Here is a 5644-nt window from a genome sequence, read left to right on the forward strand (position 1 = left end):
TTATTTGCCTCACGGACAACAGCTTGTGTTGACTGACTGCCTGCCAAATGCTTGCTGGTCAGGGGTGGGGCCAGAGTGTGTTTTTATGCTGCAGCAATGGTTTGCCTGGAGCCCTGACACCTCAACATTGTATTTGCTGCCAGTATTTTTACAAAGTTATTATAAGGTTTATGACATATTGTCTGTGATGTTTCTGGTTATGGCTAGAATATTTATTAGTTTTTGCATAATATGCTTGTTTTTGAAACTGTCTGCAAATATCGTTCTGCCTTGTTCATTGGGTTTTTTGAGGTGGTATGATTCAGTTAGTGGGCAGTCATGTAGGTAGTGACTTGGGGTACCTGTGTCATCGCATGGGCATGTGTCTGTGTTTATTCGCTGCATCCTGTGTAAGAATGAGGGGAAGAAGCCATGTCCTGTAAGGAATTGTATTGCTGCTGGATGGCCTATGAGTCGGTCTGTGTCTACTTTAGGATAATATGATTTTGTTGTATAGCCTTTTTCATTTTCGTCCCAGTATGCTTGCCAAAGTTTTTGTGTGATGTTTTTAAGTTTATTTCTCAGGCTCGATGGTGGAAGCAGAACACCGCTGGGAATCCCGTGACCTGCTGCTGCGTCTTTAGCCGCTAAATCCGCTGCTTCATTGCCTATGTTACCTGTGTGCGCTGCCACCCAGTGTATTTGTGTGTTGCATTTTCTGACTAGGTGTTCTAGTTGTCTTTGTGTTGTTGCCACGTGTGGGTCTTTTTGTTTCGTTTTTCTAATAGCGTGTATACTAGCCAGACTGTCTGTGAAAATTGTTGCATCTTTGCAGCTGTGTGTCTCTAACCAATTGATGGCTTCTTTGATGGCTAAAACCTCTGCTTGAAACACTGTGTTTTCTTGTTTTAACGTAAATTTGTATGTATCTGTATGTTGGTTGTTGTGGTAAACACAGAATGCAGCTCCCACGCCATTGTCTGTTTTGGAGCCATCGGTGTAGATTTGTACCGTCGTTGTTTTGCTAGTACTAGTACTTGTTGGTAGGTTAGTGTATTTATGGCTAGTCTTATGGGCCGGGTGGACCATATGTGTTTTTATCTTTTGTTGATAATCACCCGCTTTTATATTGTATTGTGTGTTTTCTTGATTGAATCTTAGTGTGTTAGTAGTTAAGTTAGTAGTTAATATACCATTTCAGTAAGTTATTTTCCCGAAATTGTATTTGTTAAGTATTTATCGCCTATTCGTCATCATTTGTCTATATTCGTAGTTTAAGCTCGAACACAATATCGAAGATTATTCTCTAAAGCTTGCAATTATTTTTGTAAAGAAGAGTATTTGACGCAGTGATGGCAAGTTAATTAAACTCATTGAACAAAAAGCAAATTTATTGATAGACACTGAAATGAAAATCAAAGACAATCTTATTGCTAGTGAAGTTTATGAAGCAACATGCAAGGCTGAATTTAATGAATCGGAATTGATCGCTGGCATCTTTTAGAACAGAAGCCTATAAATATAAGTTCTGCGATAAAAGATTTTGCATTTGGTAAGAATGTTTTATCAAGAAATACATTGTTGCAAATCCTGAAATTCAACTTCCTGGTTATATTTTGGGGGACTATTTTTAAAATTGATAAAGATCCTAATTAGGATAATCATAATAAATTTCTGTATCTATCACAAGCCATGGGGAAGTGAAGCATCGCTGAGGAGTTGATTATAAGAGGAGAGCTATTGATTCACGCTTATGTGAGAGATCTACTTTCTCGCTTGCCCTTCGAAAATATTAAAATCGTGCATGCGTTAGAAACCTTGGGAGTAATTTCAGATAATCATGTATCCACCATGGATAATCCATGTTGTTCCCCATGATAATGAGTAAAAAAATCTTTGAAAGTTCATATCAATTATGGGTATTTTTTATAATAAGATATTTTATATTGTATAAAGTTTTAATGTGTAGTAGTTATAAAATCAGGAATTTTTGTAGGCTTTTAATTTTAAAACAAATGACTTTTAAAAGAATGATCACATTATATTCACTAATTCAATTAAATTTAGTCTATGTAATTGACCAAATGCTGATATTAGATTAGCTATTTATTCATTAAATAATACTTAATTAATAAATATCGCAAAAAACGATTTTTACTGATTTAACTCAAACTGTAAATAGTTCTTTTTATGTTCATATTATGAACTAAAAAAGAATTCCTGATTTTAAAAAAAAATGTAGTTACAAATTGTAACACATTTTGACTTTATTAAGCTTGTAACTGGGATGATTTATTTTTTCTTCATCAGCTGAGTAGTTAGGAGTCTAAAGAATTTTATAAATTATCTTTAAAATTTGCTCTCCTTTAAGTAACAAACAAACCGAGCGCATTGTGACAAGTATAATTGAAAAGTTTTTTAAAAAAAGTTTGAGCCAAATTAAAAGTTTGTAATTTGGTTTTCACACTGTTACATCTACATCGATTGAGGGCATAAAAATGTGAAATATTTAATTACAGTTTTCGTATATACGAACTCTGTAACATGCAACGAACATGTCCTTTGTATATCGTTCATATATATGAACGGTACAAAGTGTGTTACGAACTGCAACCGTAACTCCTTATGCTGTCGAACTGTAACCGTAACTCCCTACGCTCAGGCAGATATGTATATGTACTCAGGCAAGGAAGTCGAACTTTCTCATCATCACTGAACTTGTAGACATTTCATTCATATTTCATTTTCATCGTCATGATTTGTTAATTAGAACAATAAAATGTTCTATTGTTATTCAAATTGGCTGTTGTCATTAGATATTTATCATTAGGTATATTGACGCCAACCCCGGACCTATATATAGAAAAGGTTGGTCGTACTGCTTATACATATAGAACATAGCAAGGTAAGTGATACCTTTCAATGATTCATTTTTGGAAGTTCGTAGTGGGACCTTCAATCAAAAGTAACAAAGTGCATGCTCGCTACACGTCTTCTTGCATATCAGAAATAATTTCAGTTGTTGTCTATGAGATGACTGTGCCCGGATATGTTATGGATCAAATCATCCATTTGCCGTCCCAGTCATGTAAAAGGTATAGCGGATGTCTGATTAACGGCTTTTGGACTTCTACAGGATCTTCCACGAATCAAATATGAATATTTTGTGGACGTCCACATGGACCTTCGGGGATGTTTGCGATGATGTCTAGTGGACATTCACTGGATGAGTTTGTGCTATATGGGGGAATATATAAGGGAAAAAATTTAGATGGATACCGGTATTGGAGATCGAAACGGGCTACAGGTGGCGTAAAACAGAACTTTTTACCTATGGTAACACTTCGAATGCTTTCAAAATTAGCGTGTGGAGAGACATAGGAGAAGTAAGTACGTTAAATTCTGTCTTGATATTCAAATAGATTAAAAACTTTTAAGTTAGGAAACTATAAGGAACTAAAAACTGTTTTGAACATAGTTCTAAAAAAAAAAACATTGTGAAAAATTTAAAGAATAATTTTGACAAGTAAATACGAAAAATATTAAGAAAGGGGAATGTATCGTAGTACATTCCTATGCAACTGAAAAAAGGAGGAGAGAGTCAAGCTATAGAATCTCCACAGATGGTGTATTCGAGCGTTACGATCTCGAATAATGTGCAAAAGTACTTTCCCGTAGTTGTAGGCGAGTTTTTCGCGAAATTTCACTAATCAGCTTCCCATTTGCACTTTCGAATTTGCATGCGCAAACTTTTCGCATACAGCGTGAATGGTCCCCTAAAGACCATTCTCACAGATCACTATTAGAGAACATGAGAACCTGATTGGTGAAATATAGATTCCTGGGAAAACTCACCAATGGGATACCTGCAAGTGATGTAGTGTGGGTTGCTTGAGTCTGATTGGTTGTTGGAACGTGGCAATTGCTTACGTTAACAACTGTTCTTTCCATTCTATTTCGAGTAAACCAAACTCGGCTAGTATCAATTCTCTTGAATCACACAATCTAAATTCTTTCACAAAGATTTCACTTCTTTCGCTATACAGGGTGTCTCAGTTAAGCGCTTCAGAACTTCTAAGAGGGGTAGGGGGCATCCTGACGACTCGAAATCATACAGCAATGTGGGGTCGGAAATGCTTTTCTGAAGCGGTGACGTACACAGAAGCACCATAAAGAAAAGAGACCGTAAGTGAAAAATCGCTATAATAATACATTGAAAAAAATTATATGGTACATGGGCCAAAGTAAGTGTTCGAAGTCTCTACCACCGGCTACAATGTACACCTCACATCTCCGGCGCATGGACAATCGAACATTCTGCAATACTTCAGGCATATCTTGCAGGCAGCTACTGCGATTCTTGCAACCAGCATTATCAACAGGGGTGTCATAAACCAGTGTTTTCATATGACTCCCGAAATCAAGACATGATAGGTCGGGTGACCGAGGAGGCCATATAATTTTTTCAATGTATTATTATAGCGATTTTTCACTTACGGTTTCTTTTCTTTATGGTGCTTCTGTCACCGCTTCAGGAAAACATTTCCGACCCCACATTGCTATATGATTTCGAGTCGTCCCCTACCCCTCTTAGAAGTTCTGAAACGCTTAACTGAGACACCCTGTATATTTACACAGAGATATACCACATTGTCACGAAGCCATGTGGAACATAAACAAACTAATTATGCATCGAAAATGCCAGGTACAAAAAAAATATATCATGATTACAATAAAATATATAAACAAATAATAAATCTAATTTCAGTAAAAGACGTAGACGAGAAAAAATTATGTTTCAACTAATTCGATGTACGATACTGCTCTGAATTTAATTAACTTATTGTTTGTAAAGATTTTAACTTAGGTAGAGAAACTTAGCTCAACTTTAATACGATACTTTGCTGAAAAAGATTAGCTGGCGCTGACGTCATAGGTCACATGTGTGGGTATGGAAGGTCTTCTTCTTGAAGGGCAAGTACCCAATTAGGTTTTCCCCCGTCCCCCGACATTCGGAGGTGCATCAGTTACATGAAATGAGAATGCTTTCTTAGAGCATTCACACTACATGAGAAATTAGTTGCTCGCGCATGCGTGAATCGAATTGATGGACAATCGCATATGGGAATTCTTAAAAACAAAAATATCCACTACATACAAAAATGTCATGGATGTAAATTAGGGGATGAAAGTGAGAATAATTCTCACAAGCTTTGTGGTAATAAATTTTACTTGATTTTTTGAATTCAATTCAACGAACTTTTCCCATGCAAATGAGAATTGTCCCGCAGTGGACTGATCGTTAAGACACGGTTCCCAGCAGATCACCGAAGTCAAGCATCACTGGCTACGGTCAGTGTGCGGGTGGGTGATCACTTGGATCAGTCTGCGTAGCGACCGAGGGTGTGCGGTATTGGTCCTCGTTAAACTGTGCTACCGTAAAGTGCTCGACTTCGCGCGCAGGTCGTCGGGCTACCGAAGCGGGGGTGCCATCCCCTCCGCAGAGGATCAAAATTGTGATGGCATGTCTTCGGATCATCCTCCGGGATGTTTCCCAGACCGTCGCCAATAGCCCATTGTGCAGCTCTAGTGCGACGTAAATTAACAACAACAACAGCAAATGAGAATTTTAGTTACGATTTAGCGAAACCTCGTCATATTACAG

The sequence above is a fragment of the Parasteatoda tepidariorum genome, chromosome 6 (genome assembly GCF_043381705.1).
Source record: "Parasteatoda tepidariorum isolate YZ-2023 chromosome 6, CAS_Ptep_4.0, whole genome shotgun sequence".
Lineage (NCBI taxonomy): Eukaryota > Metazoa > Arthropoda > Arachnida > Araneae > Theridiidae > Parasteatoda > Parasteatoda tepidariorum.